This window comes from Semicossyphus pulcher, unplaced genomic scaffold (genome assembly GCF_022749685.1).
Source record: "Semicossyphus pulcher isolate SPU_LCO1_2020_fin unplaced genomic scaffold, fSemPul1.0.p SCAF_19, whole genome shotgun sequence".
Lineage (NCBI taxonomy): Eukaryota > Metazoa > Chordata > Actinopteri > Labriformes > Labridae > Semicossyphus > Semicossyphus pulcher.
Window position 1 is genome coordinate 2,158,428 of NW_027211692.1, and position 23,073 is coordinate 2,181,500.

The 23,073-nt window shown below is 43.9% G+C and overlaps 1 protein-coding gene across 4 annotated transcripts in view; it reads right to left on the reverse strand.

The window, feature by feature from the left end:
* The window catches only part of LOC138597198 (leucine-rich repeat and fibronectin type III domain-containing protein 1-like protein), a 211,170-nt gene that overhangs the window by 152,850 nt on the left and 35,247 nt on the right, over positions 1-23,073 (reverse strand). For 3 of the 4 annotated variants that reach the window (XM_069668766.1, XM_069668764.1, XM_069668767.1), the window contains exon 1: positions 17,658-17,684. The exons of the other annotated variant lie outside the window; for it this stretch is intronic. The gene's annotated coding sequence lies outside the window, so the exon portion shown is untranslated. Of the gene's footprint in view, positions 1-17,657; positions 17,685-23,073 lie in introns of those variants that run through there. 4 annotated transcript variants of the gene reach the window in all.

The window sequence follows — 23,073 nt, forward strand, 5'->3', positions numbered from 1 at the left end:
GTGGGGGATATATCATCAGGCAGTGATACATTTGGAAAGATGGAAGTGGTGGAAGGCTGTAATCAACATCACAACACATCAAGGATCGCTGTTAGTCCCCCTCCTCTCGTGCCACATTTACATACCTGAGCGTGTGTGCACTGCTGCTACAGCGTGGACGTGAAACAACATGCAGCAGAGGAGGTGGGAGATGCTGTACGTACAGGAGGAAGTAAAGACATTACAGCTGCTCGTTACCGTGAAAAAAATACCACAAATACACTAAAGCTGCTCTGTTTTTTATTACGGCCATCGGGTGGCACCAGAGGAAATATTATTTATATCTGACTTATACTCGCTTTACATTTACGTAATGAGAACACTATCGTTTGTTTATTGATGCAGGTTGTTTATTTAGAACAATATTCATGAGCTCTGTGTAATCTTTTTAAATGTCTGTCAGGACAATGTTTCCTAATGAGCTGTTAAGCTAACAGTGGTGCATTTACATAATCAACATACACAAAACTCATTTAATTGTTATCAAGCTTTCAAGTTTGTTTAATTTAAAGAGCTTTTTTTTGAATACTCACAAATTAGCGTATTGATTTGAAAATCACAGGTACAGTGGATCGCCCTCTGATCAGAAGGTTGTCAGTTCGATCCTGAGCTCCTCCTGTCCACACGCTGACGTATCCTTGGGAAAGATACTGAAGCCCTGATGATGGCTGTGCATGGCAGCGTCATTACTGCATGAATGTGTGTGAAAGGGTGAATGCTGACTTTGTTGGGAAGACCACTTGTTAATCTAATCTCACCTGTATTTCTTCTTAAAGGCACATTCTGATATATTTTGATGGCGTCCTCGTGTCAAACCTGGATTTAGAAGCTTTCAAACTTAACTCTTTGAGCTCGTTGAAACTCATTTGTGTGTGTTGTGTGTTACTGACTTAAAGGCTCTTTGTTGCTTTATGCATGCAGAGATGGTTGACAATGTTTACAAAATTCTAACACATACAAAAACACAGACATATTTAGCGTTACTGAAGAGGTTCTGTTTGTAATGGCTCTGTACTGCAGGTCGTTTTGTTTTTTCATTTGTGTTCATGTGAAAAAATGTCTTGATTTTCATCAGGGCAGCTGAGGATATAATCTCAAAGCACAGATATCTGCAGAAAAGTCAGAGACAGTGTTTATGATACTCGGAAGAGTTTTCTGGTTGAACTACATTTGTAGTCCAAAGTAGTATTGAGCAGTACGTTTGAGCAGGCTTTGGTTGCATGCAGGAAAACAGACACATCGTACATTTGCTGACGATATTGTGCTTTAAATTTAGCTCTATAAACAGATACGTGCATATGAGCGAAGGAACAAACAGTTTGCCATCTCTCAATGGAAGGAGGGATGATACTGGCCAGATATCTGTTGGCTACACCAGAGAGCTACCCAGAAATATTCGTCTACACCCGATAACTACAGGGTGCCAAGGACCTGACTTACCTTACTCAAGTCATGTCCTTTAAGCATCTTTAGGGATTGTTTAAGTGCTGGTTTTGGTGCGATATTGGATCCTTTTTAAATACCATCTGTGAGAAACAGTTCCATAATCCTCTCATTGTCATGATTTAGATGTTTCATGAAGCAGCATCTGCCTTCGTGTCCTCATGTGTTGTGATAATAATAGGAACAGACCATGCAGGCGTGTTTCCAGAGTGTTTTGGCAGCAGCAGCAACAGGTTGTCTCATTTCCTCAGTGTTAAACTCTGGATGGTGTTAAGTGAGATGTGCATTCGCCTCAGCACTTGACTTGCCAAGAAAGAGTTTACCAACAGCTTTAGTCATCACGACTCACTTTGTGTGTTAAACTGAGAAGTAGCAGCAGACCTTGGATTTAACCTGTGCTGCTCACGTCTCTGCCGGCCTACACAAAGGAAGCCTGTGTGTTGTTTCGGCTCCATTTGTGAATAAACCACAAGTGAGCTGCTGATTATGTAACACAGGCCTCTGTGGATGTATCCTCTGGTGTATTATAGGATTGTTATCTCATGTTCTTCGTTGGGGGATACTGATGCTGTTATATTCTGAACTAAATTAGCCACAGAGGAGACAACAACAGTGCGATAAAATCTGAGAAATCTGCAGGACAGAGGAGAAGGCATTTACACGTTCAAGGTCAGCAGTTTTTTAAGCAACTCAAAATAAGAGTGTTGTTGTCAGCTGTTTGGGGTTACTGCTGTAATGTCCTGCTTTTAACTAGTTCAGACTTTGACTCAGCATGTCTACTCATATTATTTTAACTACTGTCAGACCCCAATGACAGATCAGATGTCTGTCCACGCCTTGATCTACCATCCCTCAGGTTGAGCTGTAAACACAGCTGGTTAAAGTTCAGGACTTATTGTATTCATTGTTAACCCTTTGAACATTGCAATACGAATGGTGTGCCCATGCCTACATTTGTAACTTTTGTTTGAGTATCTTAAAATGCCTCATATCCCATGAAGAAATGAAAACCTTAATGATAGGCATGGCACCTTCTTGCCGCCCGTGTGTTGTCAGCACCTTTTACACTGCAAACAACAAAATGTTAAGACATCATCAGCCTGCGCTACGTGGTGCAAAAGGAATGATAGCTTTAGCTGTTTTGGTTGATTTCATAAATGTAAACAAGAGAGATGACACGATAAGATGGCGTGATAATATGATGCGATAGGGTGGTGTGATAGGATGATGCGATAGGATGGTGTGACAAGATGGTGCGATAGGAAGGCTTTTTTTAAACAATAACAAACATACACTTCTCTTTCTTCTTTCCCAACAACCTTCTTTTCAACTACTGACCCACCTCTGTTTCAGCCTACATACCTACCTACCTTTCTTCCTACCTACTCACCTACTTTTTCTGTGTCTCTCATCTTATTTCCTACAACTCTTTCCTCCTACCTACTTTCTGTTGCTACCTCACTACGTATCTACCTTCCCATCCAGTTATAAACAGCAGCTGGCACAGAGAGTAAAGAGCACAAGAATTTCTGTTGGTCTGCGTAGCCTTTCTGTACATGTAACACACCTGCTAAGCCACACACACACACACACACACACACACACACACACATACACACCCCTCATTTTCACGGCCTTCCCACCACTGCAAAGAAAGAAGTCCCCTGCGGGCTACCCAGAGTGCATCAGTGCATTTCGCCCAGTGCTCCCCCGGCAGCACTGAGCTCTGATAGGTCCCTCAGGATTATACACTGCTAAGGTTTTAACCAATAGGAGCCGGCCATTCGTTTAGATGGAGTAAACACTCGTATACTGAAGAGCTGAGAAAAGTGTATGTGTGTAGTGTGTGTAGTGTGTATGTGTGTGTGTGTGTGTGTGTGTGTGTGTGTGTGTGTGTGTGTAGTGTGTGTGTGTGTGTGTGTGTGTGTCTGTGTGTGTGTGTGTTCTCTTGCTAAAGTATCACATTTCCTCCCCGGCAACTGCAGCTGATATGAAGCTGGCTCTGTGGGAAGCTTTGTGAAGCATACTGGGAGCTACTGGTGGAGCTTTACTGGTTTCTCCCTCAAGCGACAACTTCTGGTGTCGAGATTCAACACAAGCATGCCCTCTACATGACAGAGTGAATCCCGCCTGTCTGTCTGTGGAGATATACAAGCTTACAAGGCCTCAGCCTTATCTGCTCCCTCCCTGCTGCTGCAATTTATGCTCTACAAGGGGGAGGGTGAGGATGAGGAGGAGGACAGACAGTGAAGAATGGGAGAGAGAAGACAAGGAGGAAGGAATAAGGGAGCATAGGAAAGGAAGAAATGAAGGAAAGGAGAATGTTTGGTGGTGAGGGAAGTGTTTTTTGGCAAGTCTTTTTCTCTCCAAACACGACATTTAAGTGCCAAAAATCCATTCACACAAGCCAAAGGTTGTCCCCAAAGCTGAACAGACCAGATTTAAAGGACTAAACCAGAAGTTTTAGCCCATTTTGCACATTTAGTCCATCAACAAGAAGAAGAAGGTCAATATTCAACAATTTGCACCTCAAGATTACTTCAGCTGTCAATACAGGATGTAGAGCATTCGATATGTATGCAACAGGAAAAAGCTGAACAGGAGAGGTTTGAGCGTACAACAGGTGCCAGCTGACACCTGAGACTGTTGTTTGCGTCATGTATCTTACTGAGAGGAATCATTAGGTTTTTTTTAAACACAAGGATGATCTTTCTCCAACCGTAACCAAGAAGCTTCACACATTGACTGCAGACAAACTTTACAAATAGCAAAACCAAAGCACGAGACTGGATGTGCTCCCCTAGAACTTTGTTTGCTGCGTCTCTGGTGACCTTTAAAGGTCTAAAATTACAAAATAATAGCGTCACTGAAACAGCATTTATACTTTAATTTTACTTTCAGGGCAGAATACAGAATAATAACCCCAATTGCCATTAGTCTCCTTTTTTCTCTCAGTCACTGAGAAGGATGAAGCAGGAAACTTCTTCATAAATCAGCAGTTATGGGAGGATTGTGACCCAAAGAGGAAACTCTAAAAGGGCTGTGGAAAATGTGAGTAGCCTTAAATATCGGAGGGTTAGCAAGTTTCTCTGGAGCTCAGTGAAAGTGCTTACAAGAACATGAACATCCAAGATGCATAAACGGAAACTAAAACTGATATTTATTCAGGATTAACCACTACACATTTCTACACATTTCCTTCGAACTGGTTTCTCAATGCTCAGAGATGCAATTACAGTACAAGAGGGATGTTTTCATGTCACCTTTTTTACATATCTGCGTGTGAGAAAATTAAAAACAGCATGCCAAAATTCTTCGTTACGCTCTGGTTTGTCAGCTGCACATTCAAACACACCCCCTGTGGACATGGTGCTGTTGATCCTCTCTTTAATGAGGCCTGTTCAGGCTGTGTTCAGTGTGCTGGAGGGGAGGGAGGACATGTTTTGGATCCTATATTAAAATTCACCTTCATGTTAGCTGCTCCAGGTTTTCATCGCACTGGTAGCCTCTGCAATAAACCCCCAGTCATTCAGTCAGTCAGTCATGTAACAGGCCGTCCAGTCCCTGCAGAGTGACATCCACGCAGCCTCTCAGGGCTGCAGCAGCCGCGGTTTCTCCATGTCTGCCTCAGTGCCAAAACTCATATTCATCCAAACTCTGAGTGTCGGAGTGTGTCTGAGCCGGCCTGAGCCACTGAGCTGCTGGTCTTAAAGGACCACACCGGTGACTCGGCAGTCAGTGCAAATCATGTACACTTTTCATTACAGCCAAGGAGGGAAACACTGAAGCATTGCGTTCAAAAACAGCTGCTATCGACAGCGATTCTGAGCCTGTTAGGATGATCAGAGCAACATGACGGATACATTGGTTTATGCTCTGCTCTGTTCCTTTGTGTGAGCTGATTTTGACAGATTAAGCCACGGCTAAAACACGCATGTGCTCCACAATAGATGTAGTTTTACTTGAGGTATGCTGTCAAGCTGCCAAAACCAAAGACCAAACCAAAGACCCGGTATCCCGGTATCTGCAGACTGCCTGTGTTTTCATATTGGAACTGGTAAAGGAAAGAAAAGGTCTGAGTGGTGCATTATTCAGCAGGAAGTTGGTGCATGTGCATCCCTCTGAGATATAAAGTTTTCTTAGGAGAGAGTACCAGAAGAAAACACGACCAAATAACAGGACAGACAATAACAAATGTTTGAACTTCTGCACATCATCATAACATTTCACTGCAACGTATGCATGCTTCCTATGACGAGATAAGGCTGGACTCAACATTAATTACCCATCATCCTGCAAAGCATAAAAGCCCTGTGCCCTCAGACCTGTTCATACAGCACAGAGCTGACTGAGCATCCTCAGCTGTGCAACATAAGCTCAGTGTTTCAGAGTGAGCGAAAGGAGGAGACTCAGCAGTTACTTCAGATTCAGTCCTAATTAAACTAAATTGTCTCTGAGATTAAGGTTCAAATCCCACGACAGGCTTTTGTTTCAGTTTGTAAACACACGTCTTCCTGAGGTAAAGGCAAAGGAGGTGTTTCAGTATATATGAGGCTCATGAAACTAGAAGGGACACCCACTTCTGTTTATTATGAATACAAGTAATACAAAACTGCCTGATGCAAACAACTAAACTAGAGCAGATCAGACTGGAGTACTGTCAGATTTATTACTAAAGAAAGAAAGAATAAGTGAGCATCAGAGCTGCTCCCAAAGAGCCCCACAATCCAGATCATCACTGATTTCTGATTTTATTTTACTATTGTAACATGCATTAATAATTTGCTCATTCTAAAACAGGCTTTCAAGATGCTTTTATTAAGCAAAAGAGACCACGCACCCAAAAGGCGACTTGAAATGAGATATTATTAAAGATATAAACCATCCTGATGTTTTTTTCTCAGCTGTAGAAGCAAAAAACGTACAAACGTTTAAATTAAGGGATGTTACGACCCAGCTGGTGAGGGATAAGGGAAGCAACATACAAACCAGTTGTTCTTGGTTGGTTCTTGGCTGGCCTGTGGTTGCAACAAAAAGAGGAATCTAAACTTCAGTAAAAAATAACAACTACCCAAACAAAACAACGAGTGAAACAGCGCCCTGAAATTTAAGCGTGTCTGACAAATAAATGATACTTCAGCTGTGTCCCAATCGTGTCACAGCCGCCCGTCGAAGGCTCCTTCAGATGCATCCGACAAATGTGTCCTCCTTTTCCCGGGCCATGAAGGATCCATCGGATGCATCCTTCACGGCCAAACATATCCCAAGATTCATTGCACGCAAATTCAAACGATGGCTGAGGAAGACACTCGAGATGCACACGTTTAAAAACAAGAAAGAGACCTTGAAACAAATTATCTTAAGGTTAAGCTACGCAACCCTAGTTATGTTAACTAGTTAGCCGGGAAGCTAACTGTTGCTAGTCGAAAGGAGCCGCGTTTGGTGACGCAAGGGTAAGGGTGGGAACAGCTGGTGACGCAAACAGGAAATCCTCCGTAGACCAGATCATCTTGTTTCAGTTCGGCCTAGTGTCTTCACGCGACTCATTCTCCGTAGACTGCGTCCTGGACAGAATGAGTGCCTCTTCGAAATATTACCTCTAGTTACGAATTTAACTAACAACAAAAGACTATAGTACTGTGGCAAAGAAGTGATTTGCACATGTCCTTAAAGGCACGAGTTGATGAAATATCCAGCCCAGGCAACACACCATGCATCAACACACACACACTTCAAAAGTTAGTCACACACACACACACACACACACACACACACACACACACACACACACACACACACACACACACACAGGGAAGGGGGTGTGGCTGTAACAAGCAACCGTTTCATTCTGTTGTTGTCAGAGTGCAAAAACACTTTGGGATTTTAAACATTTAATTTGAACTCTAAACTAATCATATAAATGACAATACAAAATAAAATGTGATTCTTTCTCAACATTGAAAATTGTTAATTGTCATAATTCACAGTAATAGCTCTCCTCCTCCTCCTCCATCCTCTCCGGGATGTTTTTAAATCTGCAGACTTCATAGAAGAGCAAAATGTCTCACATGCAGACACGAAACAAGACATATTACAAACAGCCAGAACAGACCTGAACAAACATCAGACACAAATGAATCCATTGCTTCCTCACATGTTGTCCTGCATGTCTGCTCTCACATTAACCCTGTCGAGGATCTAAAGCTCATCTGTTCCCGTCTCTGTTCCCAGCAGGCTATGAAATATTGAGCGGAGATCATTGTGTTCTGCCCACAGGCACAAAGAGACGAACGTGTTCCTGCATGTATGACAATGTCATACATCCTTTGGTCTACTGCACATGCTCAGTGGGGTATTAACCTGTCCGTAGTGACATAATATGTACCTATTGTCCTTATCATGGTGACTAACAGTATTTAGTTTCTGTGTTGTGTTAGTTATACATCATGTTGAACTTTCACTCACACCGAGTCGTGTCTCTGCTGCTGTTCTTCTTTATATTGATCGCATTCAACAGGATCTTAATCTGACCTGCACACATATGTCATCCCTCGCCTCTGTTTCCTCGTCGCTCTGATAAATGTAAAACATCGAGATGAAGAGTGAGAAAAAAGACGCTCCGCTCCTCTGCAGAGTTATCAGCAAACCGTAGGAGCCGCGGTCCGCAGCACGACGCTGAAAGAAACTAATTAAGCTGTCAGACGATATTTTCTGTGATCACTGTGGAAATCAAATCCCACCATGGCAAATTATGTCTGTCATTGTGTGTCCACTAAAGCATAATGCCACCATGGGCTCATATCCGCTGAGTTATTACACATTCTGAGCTGCACATGAGCACAGTCAGGCTGTCTGCAGTACAGTAGTTAAAAAACTCCACTCGTTCATCAAGAGCCATCACACTGAGGAGTAAATGAGGAGCAGGCGTGCAGCTGAGGTTTTGTTCCCTGTATGAAAGCAGACTGAATATCTGACTCTTAACAAAAGCTTACAGCAGGCTCTGAAACCAACAGGCTGCAGGTGTAAAAGTCACTCAAACCTCACAACACAACTGTGATGGTGCAAGTGGAAAAATTCAACAGGCTGAATACAAAGTAATTCTCTCCATTTACTCTTTTATATTTCAACATGCTCCTGTGGAGACGCCGGGTGGTCTCAATCACTGTTTCTTATAATACCAAGAAGGAGAGTGCACCTCCATCGGCAAATACACCACAGAACTGTGAGACAATTTTGACCCATTTGCAGGAATATCAGAGTAACAGCTTTGGCCGTACAGGTTGTCAGACGTCTCTGAACCCATTGGCTACAGTCTGACAACGATATAGCCTCTGGGTACGAAGGTGAACATGTCGGCCATGTTGGATTTACAATAAACTCAGGACTTCCTTCTCCGTGCGCTGCATTGTTTACAGTCCAGTCAGCAGCTTGAGAAGCAACCGTGTGTTCAGATCAAAGTGAAGATAAATTCTCCCTCCAGATGTGTCTGCTGAATAAACGCTGTCATCTCTTGGTTCGTTCCATCCCCCAGAGGAGCGCCCGTTCATCTGTCTGTGCTGAGTCTCAGTTTCACTGTAAACAGTAAGTCACACAGAGGCTGCACTCTGGCTTACTTCAGCGGGATGAAGCCCAAACAGAAACAGATTTTCTTGTGATCGACTTTAATTAACGGCTCTTCAGTTTGCTGAAAGAACAACATCATGATGCAGATTAGGAACAACACGAAGCTTTGTCAGGTCTGTCCTCAAGAGGAGAAGAACACTACTTTAACATGAGTCGGAGGGCGGAGCCATCATTTATGATGCATTCGAGGTAGTCGGGAAATTGAAATGCTGAACGGCTTTCGTGACGCAGCATCAGGGAATTTGTCTCAAGTTGAATTTTTGATCTAGAACAGATTGTTAGCTGTTAGCTGTTAGCATGCAGAGTCTGTTTATAGAGATTAATAAGAAGCTAAATCGTTGTCAGATGAAGCTGATGGGAGCCGAGATGTCATTACGAGCTTTTGCTTTTGAAACGCGAACACTTCCTGAACTAATTCTACATAACATGTCGAATCTGTAAATAGAGATTAGATGTGAGGTGATGTAGAAATGCAGATATAGTCCATCTTGTGATGCAGTTGTTGGTTTATTGGGTCAAACAGCACAGGACTCAAAAACCTAAAGGTCAGACTAAAGTTCATAATTTAACCTACACCACAGAGTGTTTCAGAAATCAGGTCGTACAACCAAACAGACTTAAACAACCCCAAAGGCTATTTTACAGACATATAGAGGTTTCTTGAATCAGAAGCTGAAGGGTACAAATCATGCGCCCATGGGGAACCTAAAGCAGACACTAAAGTGTGCTTTACAAAAGATGCTGATGGGTTTGTAGCCCTCGGATCGGACGCTAAAGGGAACCTTCAAACAGATGCTAGATGATAGAAATAAACATGGAGGTGAAATAAAAGTAGTCCGCCTCCTCCTGTGAGTACAGGGCTGAGAAACAGGAGACACTCGGCCTTCTCAGTCGATCAGCAGCCGACATCAGCTGAGATCTCTTTAAAGTTTAATGTAAGCAAAGTGTGCAAGTTCATCATGTCAGGAGTGAGGTGTAACATCACCCTGACACTCACATCCACTGAGCCCCCTCACACACACCTACCGCGCCTCCTCAGGGGGGCATTAGCACACAAAAGCAGAGGCAGGCAGCACATCAGTGTGCTGTTATTGCCACACAGTCGGCCTCTGGAACTCATTCCAGCACCGATGAAGAATGAAAAATTGCCCTGACATTTAAAGCACTCATCCTGCCGCAGCAGCGCCGACGAACAGCGGGAGACAGCCTCAAGACCGTGTTGAGGTTTTTGCTCTTATTAACTTATCCTCACTTATTTAGAAGATTAAAGCTGAAATCCAACATTAGAGCTAATTTCTCACAGCACACAGAAGCAGTGATACCGAGACGACTGAAACTTTGTGTGATGAGGGAAGTAGCTGAGGAGGCGGCTAAAAACCCTGCAATGTTCATCCAGCCTCAGCTAGCCTGGTCCCGGTTGGTCTTGTTAGTGGTAAATAGAACTGTGAGTAATCTCAGCCGCTGAATCATGGCTCTATATATACAGCTTGTGTCCTCTGTGAAGTGAGAGTGTGGTGGTTGGGGAGATGGATGGGGGTGTAGGGAGTCCCACTTTCATGCAGGAGACTGGAGTCAGTGCATCCTGTCAGAGACCTGCTACCAGCTGTTTTATGATCTTCTCAAGACTTTAAGCACGCTATAGTTTCAATGCACTGATATTATAATGAACCGTCGGCAGGAGGGCTGGGCTAGCAGACCTATTTTTCTTCTGTGCATAATGTCACTCATGTAGCCAGTCATAAACATGATTATGATTATGAGTATTTCACTAACATTACTAGCAGATTTATTTTAAACCAAGATTTGGAACCTGAGCCCAATCAAGCTGCCGTGTTTACAATGTTTACTTCACATTTTCTGCTTCGTCTGAGTTCGTATTGCCTGCTGATAACCTGAAGTGTTTGATCGGTTGTATTTGTTAAAAAATGCTTGGATCCAGGGACAGGGTGACATTTAAGTTAAACTGATGGCTGCATGGTGGTGCAGTGGTTAGTCCGGTTGCCTCACAACTAGAAGGTTCCTGGTTCAAATCCCGGTTCAGACGTAGTGGGCCTTTCTGTGTGGAGGCTTAAATTGCCCGTAGGTGTGAGTGTGAGCGTGAAAGGTTGTCAGTCTCTGTGTCAGCCCTGTGATTGACTGGCAACCTGTAAACATGAGCACATTTCCCCCATTAGCCTCACTCCACTGGTTGCCCGTACATTTGAGGATCCATTTCAAAACTATTTTAATTGCTTTTAAATCCGTCAGTGGTCTTGCCCCGCCCTACCTCTCTGAGCTGCTACACCTCTATACACCCACCCATGCTGTCAGGTCAGCCGATGGGCGTGAGCTCAGAGGGGACCGTGTCTCTGCTGCTGTGGAATGATCTGCCTCTGCACATTAGACAGGCTTCTTAAACCGTCTTTAAATGTCTCCTTCAAACCCACCTCTTCTCCTTGGCCTTGGACACCTTGTAAGACGTTGATTGCATTTGTATTTTATTTCTATTATTTTTTATTTTATTTTATTGATTTCTATTTATTTATTTGTACCTTGTGCGTCGTGTGAGCTGTGTGTTTTATGTCTTTCATTCTCCTGTACAGAGCTTTGGTCCTCTGTGGTTGTTTTGAAGTGCTTTACAAATAAAGTTGGATTGGATTGTCCAGGTGTGAGCGGTGTAGATAATGGATGGATCATCTTACTACAATGAAAACCGGCCTATATCTGCTGAAGAGGCTTTATTTGTTATTGAGACAACCGTGTTCCAGATGTGACGAGAAGATTTTCACTCGTTCCACACCTCCTGATTATGGGTGACATTTCTCCGAAGGTCTCTATTTTTGTCTTTATTTTAGTTACAAACACTTTGAAATTAACTGTGCAGACAGACAAACATCCATACCTCGAGATAACAAAGCTGGTTTTCTCGTGATCATTTTCTGTCGATGTAAAAAGCAGAACAACCGGCTGCTCACTGTGATGTCACAGAGCAGGACATGCTGCCATCGCCCACACTGACGAGCTCAGTTAAGTCTGTTTCCATGTTTGTGTTTTGTGCTTTTGCAGCTCTGGAGATACGAGTTATGATCATGTGACGTTACGGTGGTGCAGCTTTATTATCTCGAGATAAATAAGTTTGGATCTTGATCTTCTCTGTGATGTTGAAGGAGGCCCACAGAGGCTGCCGCGGTCCTTCAGCTGATGAAAGGCAGAATGTAAAGCTCTGATTTGATTTGTCTACAACACATATGGATTCACAACCACACACAACCACACACACACTTAGAGAGACTGTTGTAAAATGGTACACACCAACTTGTGTGTTTATAGGAGCCTGGGCTCAGCTGTCAATCAACTGATAAAGAAGTGCCAAGGAAATTAATTTTGGCAACTTAAGTGTTTCTCCTATCGCTGAAAATACAGACATGTAAACACACACACACACACACACACACACACACACACGCACACACACACACGCACGCACGCAAATCTGCCTTCAGAAATATATTTCTCGACTGGCACTAATACGTATTCTAAAATTGCTTCTTTAATGGGAGATGAAGAGAGTAATAGCTGCATAAGAAACTTCACTTCTGGGTAAGTTCTTAATAAATCCCAAACACGGACGACCTCGCCTTCAACACACTGAGCAGCATGGAGGCAAACAGGCCGCCAGCTGCAGCCAGAGGAGCTCATCCACTGGTTTTAGCAGCTCTCAGCACGTGAAGAAAAAAAGCTCTGAAATAATTAGACGGACAGTCGAGGAGCCCGGTGATTAAAGGAACTGACTGCAGATAATTCAGTGCAAATAAAAAGGAAATGAGAATCTGAGATCAAAGAAAAACAGGGGATGAAACATGGAATGAAATGCACAAATAGTGATATGAACGCTTGCAAAGAATCCTAATAAGAACGTTTCTCTTAACCTGGGAATACGTATGGACAGGATGGACTGCTGCATGAGACAGAAAGCTAACAGATACCTGATTACACAACTCCTTCCTTAGCAGCTCTCCTCTGCTAACAGGAAGTCACCTCAGAAGCAGATGAGGAGTGAAGTGGAGTGAGTGAGGGAGCGAGGAGAGTTAGCAGCCACGTGGGACACTTTACTTGCTCCTCCATCATCAAAACAGGATGTGTGTTATTGCTGAAATAGCACTAATATAATTGACATACTGGAGCCTTATTCTACAAAACAACTCGCAGCCAAAGTTTTATGCACAGGCAGCAGAAAGTGGGAGCGAGTACACTGAAGCTGCTGACATTAATAATAAGAGAACGCGTTGGAAAGAGCAGGACCTGTGATGTTAACTGTGCACACATTTATGAGCCTGTATAGGTGGAGGATTAGTGTCTCATTCATCCAGAGGCGGAAGGTAACGCAGCACATTTATTACATTTAAAGCTGCTTTATGCCTCCATGCCGTTCAATTTTAGAGGTCGATTCAAGACTTGGAGTTTAGAAACTAGTTCCAGTAATGATGAGGTGATGTTAGTGAGGTTGCAGGAGAGAAATTCTCTGAGTAAACACAATGTAAACACAAGAGGCTTAATGGAGGAAATAAAGAGCAACCTTAAGAGCTGTTGGGCATTTTGTATATAAATGAGTTAATTAGTTGAGTTGTCGTCTACCAGAGCCAGAAGTATAGCAATGACGTGTTCGGCGAGAAGATTCATTCACTGAATTTTTGTGCAGTGTAGCTTTAAAAAGTTAATGCAAAACTTTGGCCGGAGAATAAAAGCTCCTTTTTTGCTTCCCTCTTTCTTAAATTGTTCTTCAGCACCGCTCTGCACCTCTGCAGCTCAATGAGCACAGGGGGAACACAGTGGCCGACACCGTGTACAGTAATAGGCCTGTCTGCTCCGCTGCTCCGTCCTGATCAATAGAGTTATAAAGCGACGCTGAGAGAGACTCAGTGAAGCCGAGCCGCCCGCCAGCAGCCGGCCGTGTCCTCGCTCCCTGACGGAGTCCAAAGCCGCTGTCCAGGTCATTATGTCAGCTGACCTTCAGTTTACAGGCTCCTGTAAACTCAAGGTCAGATCACCTGCGTTTCATGGAGTATCTTTGTTCTCCTTAGAATCTTAACAATCTAAGCTAAATGCTAAATTATTGAAATATAACAATACATGAACACATACATTCAGACATCCTCTCTCACACATTCACTAAGTAAACAGATGTTACTCTGAAAGTGCAAACATGAACTCATTACATCCAACAGGATTATACAGACAACAACCTCCTGCAGGCGTCCGCTGGAGGTCTGTTTTTATAGGATTAAATCAAAGATTTAAGAGTGTGAATTACAAACATGTGAAACAGCGTTACCCTTGAAAACACGGCCCAGCTAACACCTGCAGAGGCGGAGAAACGTGGATTTGGTACACACCTCTGTCACAGTTTACAGTGTGTGTTAAAAATAACAAAGGATTCTGCAGCTGTGTGCAGCTTCCTTCAGAACTGCACAAAAGCAGGTAATGGCTATGTAGATAGAGTGAAAACATATAATTACACCGTTTGTTGTGATAGTTATACCAAAACATCTCACAGAGATGAGCAAACACAGCAGCTTCACTGCTGATGATGACTATTTATAAGATCATTTTCTGGCTGCGCTGCAGATCAACAACAACAGGTTGTGAGGGAAACCTGTTCAGTATTCGAGCTGTAGATACTCAAACAACTTTCAATAAGAATGCTGCTATTTTTAAACCTGGGTCCTTTTCTTTATTTGGTGTCAATGCCTCCGGCCCCGTGTCCGCATAGCGCCTTCTTCTGGCAGCAAAGCGCTGGCACGGTGCGCTTGCAGTGAGAGGAAAAAAACGCTGCACCCGGCGTAACACGCGGGTTTCGTTTCTATGACAACAATAAGTTTAACTTACTACACAGCTAACAACAAGCTTACAACGCGTAGGGCGATGAAAGCACAACACTCACCAGCAACATTTAGTGTCCGGCTGATCTGCTCCCACAAACAGTCTTTTCGGTCTCTCTTGTGATGCTGCGTCCCATCTGAGCGGCGGTGGCGACACCAGCGTCTTTCTGAAAAGTTCAGAGATTTTCACCCCGAAGTGCTCGGAGCGCTCTGACAAAAGACGCTGGGTGCAGCAGTTTTTCCTCTAGGCGGCCGCATACGCTCTGTCCTCACTGGGAACAAGCTGATGCTGACGCTCAGAAAAACAATCCTGTAAATACACATTTACATCTACCAGACTCCATCAACAAGAATCAACTGTTAAAAACAAAGTCACACAATAACACAATCAAACTGATTGATTAAGGCAGCGGTAGATCAGCAACTCCTGCTGTGTAAAATTGCAGTTTTTGTCGGTGGAGTCTGGTGTGTTTGCAGAGAGCGATGTAACGTCTGTTTGTGGTTAAAACAATCATCTTCCTCTGTAACACAAAGGTCTATCTCTGCAGGGATCCTTGTGTCTGTGATGTTGTCACACACTCTGAGCCTGTCAGTGGAAACAACAAGAAGTTTTAGTGGACACACTTTGATCGGAAGCATTTGCCTGCAGGGATTACATTGCAGCCATTATAACTAACAGCTGAAGCAATCTATTGGAGCAACAACAAAACCTTTTAACCCTTGATGCAGCTTTTAGTCATTTAGATCTCAGGTTCATACATACCAGAAGGATTCTTTGAGCAACCAGACAGAGGTCGTCACTGCTCCTCTTCTTCCTCTTTCATTAGAGTAGACCGCACACAGGAGCGGCGCTCACCTGCTTATTGTCACGCTGTTGTTGGTCTGACTCGTGTCCCAGCCTGCGTTCTCATTATTGCTTCTCTCATCCTGTGTTTGTACTTGTTATTATTCTGCGTGCGACCATTAGGCCGCTTCATCTCATTACTGTAATTCTGATTCAGACCCACACCTGCCATTACTGTGACACTCACTCGTCTCATTAGGAAGCTCCTGTCACCTCCACGGCGCAGGCAGCGGCGGCCGCAAATTAGTTCTGATAGAAAAGTCTTCAATGAGACGGCGAGTGGCTGCAGGGATGTGTGTGTGTGTGTGTGTGTGTGTGTGTGTGTGTGTGTGTGTGTGTGTGTTTGTGTGTGAAAAAGAGAGACAAACTATGTGGGGTTTGTTTTGCAAGAAGTGTGGGGGTGCATGCAGGGTTGTTGTGTACTCAGGGTCTCATTTCAGTGTGTGTGTGACTGTGTGTGTGTGTGTGTGTGTGTGTGTGTGTGTGTGTGTGTGTGTGTGTGTGTTATGAGATCTATAGCCATCTAATGGGCCTATTTTCTTGTCGGAGTAGATTCGAACGATTCAGTCGGAGTAAGAAACTAATGCGGCTATTAAGGCTGCATTAGCTAAAGTCACTACTCTTACACACACACACACACACACACACACACACACACACTCGTACTCACACACATACACAGTCTAATTGCGAGTTGTTTCAAATGTTTTCTTCTTCTATTATGCATTCGTGTAAAAGCCGTCAGAGACATTATCCTACGGTCCCTGAAGCCGTCACCATATGCTGCAGATTTATAGGCGTTGACTCTTAAACGCTGCTTTCACAGCTTATTTTCTGAGTTTGTTATAAGCTCAGAAACTGAGGATGCATTTTCCAACAGCTCGTTGAGAAGGTGTGACTTATGTTGCAGAAAGGCAGGAGTGTCACCTGGGAATAAAGCTTGTTTCTAGGTTAGTTTTTTTCTTCTTTACACGCAGCAGCCGAGGCTGATTTTCAAGGTAAGAAACACAGCAGGAGAAGCTGCAGTCAATTTTCACATTATCTCGTGGGTGGAACGTTTCACTCTTTAACAGCACACAGATCTGTTGTGTGACACAGTCGATACAGTACACGACCTCAGTACTTGGGTCAAAGTAGGTCAAATGTTACTCGGACACCTGTGAAAGTTGCTCAGTCGAATTATTACTTGAGTGAAAGTACTCGAGTATTTGCTTTTAAGAATACTGAAGTATTCAAACTACTGTTTTTGTAGGCCGTGATGAAGCTGCACATTAAACAGAGCGAACATTTAAAACGATACAAATCAAAATGTGCAAAAATGTGAACCATGGCTTTAAGATGTGACCATGTGTGCTCAGGTGGAGAATCACCATCCGTCTCTGCCGTAGCCGTCATGATCACCTCTACATGAAACGCCTGATCTGTTTGCTCTGCGTTCAGTCATGGAGACGTGCGAGGTTCACTGTCTTTAGGATTTTATAAAAGAAAAGAAAATTCATCAGCTGAAAGCAGCGAGTAACGAGAACACTTAAAGAAATGTAGAGGAGTCAAACGTACCATATTTGTCTTTCAAATGTAGTCGAGTAAAAGTAACAAGTTTGCATAAAAAATCATACCCTGTCCTCTGAATGTGGCTCCTTCTGCATCCACACAACGCCAAACTGTCCTCTAAACAGTCGTCCCCAAACCATGTCTACATCTACTTTATATGCCACATGTGTGCAAACAACAGTTTGGCAGGGCAGTGATGTGTTAATGTCTCTAATGTTGTGCTGGCAATGCAGCAGTCACTAACAAAATCAGCTCGTAAAAGCAGGGTGCAGGGGCAGTTTTTATTGGCAGCAGCCTACCTCTTTAGCAGGGAGGGGGGCCGTCCTCTTCTCACAGGGTAGGAAACAGTGCTGGCGCTCATCCGGGTGCACGTGCATGAACTCGTGGTCCGCACGCCCGTGTAGGTCTGACCGGAGGACCTTGCAGACGTGCCGTAAAAGTCCTCAAAGTTTGTCGTTGGCTTTACCAGCTGTCCGTCAACGTCTGCCAAGAGTCCCTGCACAGACAGACCGAGAGGAAAGGATAAGTGGTGGAAAGAGTGGAAAGGTTGAGAGGATGGAGGGGGAGAAAGGAGGGAGGCAGACGAGTGGACAGATGCAGCGAGGGCACGGCAGGGCAGCCAAATGGCAACTTGGCTGGTAAAGTGACATGTTCGTTCAATCAGCAGAAACCATCCATCACTGGGAGCAGAAGAAAGAAGAGAATCATGGGTAAAAAGGGGCGCCATTCCTCTCTGTCGTTTGTCATTGACAGAGTGACAGAGCTCAGTTTGGAGAGGAAGTGTGGCTGCAGATCCGTTGCCTTATAATCACTCAGTGTCAAGCAGCAGCCATCACACTTCAGCACCACACAAGTCATGTTTGACTGAGAAGCAGATCCTGTGAGCGTCTTTTGATAAACAGGCCCGACAGAACACAGCAGTGAGGCTGCGCTGCAGAAACACTCCCGCTGCTGAGAAGACACACACGACCTTCTTGGCCTTTCAGCGGCCTCTATGCACGATACACGACCAGTGTGGGTCTGGGATCAAGGAGGAACCCTTAGCTCCGGTTCTCTTAAACATCTTTGTGTCTTGAGAAATGATGAGTAGAATAAAAATAAAGACCCGTATTATATAGAACCTGTTCTGATAACTGAGCATTGTTATAACAGAGTGCTTTAAAGCTGCAGCAGATGCTCCTGTCTGAAAAGTCTCTCCAAACTGCCTGAATGAAAACATGAGGACAGAAGGAAGAGAAAAACATAGTTAACTAGATCTCTGATTTAAATTTGTCTTTCATTTACTTTATCATCAGCACAGATGGAAGAGATCTGTCACCAATCAGAGCGCTCTGATTACACTTCCTGTTCTGAAATCAGTGAGTTTTCTGAGAGGAACACGTCTGAATAGTAAGTATGTTCTTCTTAGAGGCGACAGATGAGATGAGATGAGATGAGGACGGATAATTCTGGTGTCGGATCTATTGTCTCAGGGGAGACGATGTACCGCGTCGTAAGGAAGAACACATTCAATGGAAGTTTTTTAGCTGTTAGATATACATTCATACATACTCACAGATAACCGTACGACCTCAAACACTTCAGACGTTTTCTAGTCTGTGATCTGAAGGAACTTAAGTCTCCAACGAAGGCAAAGAAAAACAAACAAATGGGACAGAAAACTGGATCCAAATATATAAGACACAGTTTTTAAGTCTCTATGATTTCATGTATTTATTGCAACTCTCTCCATATTATCCGAACATTACTGCTAAATTACTTTAAAGAAGTGGCTCATTACGACATGGGTAGTGAAAGGAGAACTGCCCTTGGTACTGCCACTGTTAGTTGCACCAAACTGTTGACCCTTTGTTGCCAGATTGTTCATGTTTGCTCCTGTTAGAGGGAGATATGTAAGACCAGGTTCCATAGTGTGGATGGTTAAAACACTTTGCACGGCTGTTCTTCTACAGGTACTGTTTCCAGTGTGCTCCACAGTCCTCCCATCATCTGTCTGAATACATGTGAATAAAGCATGATGAAAAACACTACAGAGTTGCATCATGGGTAATGCATCCTGAACTGTATGAGTGACAGAAATATGCATCCCTCATATTAAACCCGTGTTGTGCTCTTTGAATGTTAAAATAGCAATCAACTGTTTCTGCTGAACCAATCAGTGTCGCTGCAGCAACCAGGAGAGCAAGCGGCAAACTGTGTTAGCATTTACTGGATGACTGATCCACCCTCAAACAGCGCTCTGTCGCCGGCTCCGCAGACACCTGGCAGCCTCGTCATGAGCAGTCTGGCCAGAAGTTCAACATTTCCCCGCTGATTACACAGCGCGCAGGTAAATCGCGACCTTGTCTGATGGTTGTCAGGGCTCTACACGAAGGTAAAACAGCGAGGAACAAACACAGCCTTCACCTTTGGGAGGAACCGCATCACAGACGGATCGCTCCCACTCACTTTGACCGTCTCTACCTCCATTTTCGCTCAACTGTCTCTCTCTCTCCCTCTGTTATTTATTCACACCTCTCCTGTCCTTCGCCTCATCATGAATCTCGCTCTCTTTCTCTCTCAGGCAGCGAGTTTCCAGCCTCTCTTCATGCCCACTGAGACTCTCAGTCTCCCACAGAGACATATGGGCGATGAGGTTGGCCCACTTCCTAAATGTGTTTCCACAGTTATAAAAAGATCCTTTGAGACCGAAGTGGAAAAGACTAAATAGGTGACTGCAGGAAATGATCTGGGTTTCTAAGCACATTTTCTGGTTGGGAACTGTCAGCACTTCTGTAAAATAATGCTGGCAGTCGCCCCCCCACTGCTCGCACTCAAATCAGGCCAGCTTGGCAGCTCTGCTCTGTCCGATGTCCCCTTTTCTGCTCGTCCCACAGGACTCTGCGGTCATTAAAGGAAAGATCCACTCTAAAATTCAAACAAAAACAGTTTGTTATTTGCTTTCCTCAGTCGGCATAGTTTTTGGGAGTTTCTCTGTTTCCTGTGGGTACCTGCCAGACGGAGAACACAGAAGCTGTCACAGTCAGATATTTCCTGCAGCTACAACCGAGCGAAAAACAAGAGAAATGTTTTTATTTATCTAAACCTGCAGCTGGGGGCGTCAGATTCGGGTGTCAGTGCATTGCTGATCCTCGGCGCTCAGACACAGCAGGAAGAGATCTGCTGGAAACACAGGAAGCACTGTTTCAGTGTGGAAAATGAGGTAAAGCTGCGATTAGAAAAGAAACGTGCACGGCAGCTTGAAGAAACACGAAACAATGAAGTTACAAAACTCATTTATAACCAGTTTAATTCTTTAACTTTGGGCCTTTTATCCAAACTTTATATCTCAGGTTTCCTCTTTGTCTATCATTTTGTTGTAGTGAATTTCATACTGACCGACATGCACATTTAAGCCCGTATGTTTCAGCATTAACAAACTTTGAAACGTCTGTTTTATTGACTGTTTGAACATCCAGACGTCCTGGCAGGTCAATGCTGCAAAAGTGAAACTCTCAGCAGAGATGAAAAGATTCATAATCATGTTGATTCTTCATATACAGTGATCATAATCCACACACAATACAGGATGAAGACCTTCTCTGCCGTCTGGACTGTAACAGAGCTGGACAATGGAGTGAGACTCAACTCTTCTATGTTTGGAAGGGGAGACGGACACACCTGGCAGAGATATGAGGTGCACATTTCTTGTGTTGACTCAAAGAATCCTATCTGTAAAGAAATGTCAGCAATTGAATAATAGACTGTAAAACAGTGTGATACTTCCCTAAATGGGATATTGCAGAAAGTTTTGGCTAAAGTCAGAGAAGCCGCAGTATCTCTTGATCCAGTTAATCTGACTTCTTTTAAACGCCTCTCGGTGAAAGCTTCTTCTGGCTGCTGTCCAGAGTTCTCATCTTGATGGGAAGCCACTTATGATCAAATGTGAAGGATGGGAGGTGTGAACGTGAACCTGAGTGAACCACCGCTCCTTTCTGCTCGGGAGTGTTAAGTGTACGAGCATGCAGCGTTCGGCTCAGGCGGCCATTTTTAAAACTACAATGAAAAGAAGATTGCTTCTGCTGGTGCCGACTTTCATTTCCAGCTTGTAACTCGTCTGACAGTGAACTGTCAGGCCAGAGGAGCTCTGATCACCGCTCTCACTTCTAGTGGCTGCTCTTCAAATCCTGCCAGCAGTGGAGCTGGAGTTTACACTAACTTACTGCTGCACGCTGTGGAGGCGAGAATGACTGCACGTCTGGATGTTCAACGGCCTGAAAACCAGTAAAATAAGTTTAACAGCTCGTATTCTAAGTAGTGGCAATATAAACACATTATATTTAGTGCTATACATAACACTAATGTGCAGACAAACTGCATTAAGATTAAATAGATGACTGTTTGCTCGGCGGCGCTGAGGGCGACTTGAAAGAGAAGCTAAAGTCACATTGAAACAGAAAACTCTCCCTGCACACCACTTAATGCTCATTTCACTAAAATGTAGCCTGACACATTTAGTTTCTTTGCAAACTTTAGACGCTCAACTTGAGCTTATTACGAAGCCTTTAACAGCATCCAACCTGGCAACTCCGTACAGTGATGACACCTTCATTTTGCACCCTCCTCTGCCTCTCACAGAACCTCCTCTCTCTGTTTTTTGTGTCCATTTTTCTTGTCTGTATTTTCTCCAGCACAAACTCATATCAATCTAACCTGGCAACCCCGCTCCGCCTGGAAACAATAACTTCTCCCGCTCCGAATAGCCAATGCTTTGTGCCCTCTTACCCCCTTTTTCCTGTTAAATGTCTCCAGATATCTGAGTCCGGCCTGGGAACTCCACACTGTGTGCATTCGTCCTTTCATCAGGCAGCTGAAGGAAATCACCTCCTTCTGCGGCTGATAGTATTTGAAGTGGCATCACAGAAAGCTGTTTTTACACCAACTTGCAAACCTCGCTTCAACCTGGCAACCGTAACCCTCTCTTTGTCGTCTCAAAAAACAAATAACCCGGTTTCTTTTCCCTCTCTCTACCTGATGGCTCCATCTGTTTCTGCAACCTGGCAAATCCACAGTGAATTAATAAAACTTTCCCCGGCATCATGCATCACATAACCTCCTCGTAGGGCTATCATCAATTCACAAAGTGCATAACATCATAACCTGGCAGCCCTCCAATCTGGCAACAAGTGTCTCTTTTCCTCCCCTGTCTTAAGCCAAGCAACACTCACATTTCAGTTTGTTGCTGGCACACAGTATTTACAGGGTCACAAGTTACAGTAATCAAACCTGGCAACTTGAAACTGTGCTGAAAAACTAAACTCACACTCGTCTGAGGTTTCTGTTTACAGTCCAACAGCACCGACACCGAGCCGTCACTGTCACCTCCGCGAGCAGGTAAACAGCTTGTGACGGTTTGGTCAGTTGTGCCAGGGCAGAACATGGACAATAACTCTGCTCTAGGAGTGCAAATAAAGGTTTTCAAGCAAGAAAATATAAGATAAGAGAAGATAGAACTTTATCTTTAACCTTATCTTCATTTAGTAGGGGCAGTGTAGAGGCAGAGGGGATGTGACAGCAGCAGGGACAACAATGGCAGAAAGTTCTGAGTACGAGCTGATAGACCAAGTCTGCAACACATCTGTACGATGTGTCATTACCTCTTCACAGAGACAAACATGCCTGTCAAACAGCTGCAGACAGATAATTCTGTTTTAGAAGTCGACGTGGAAACCTGCA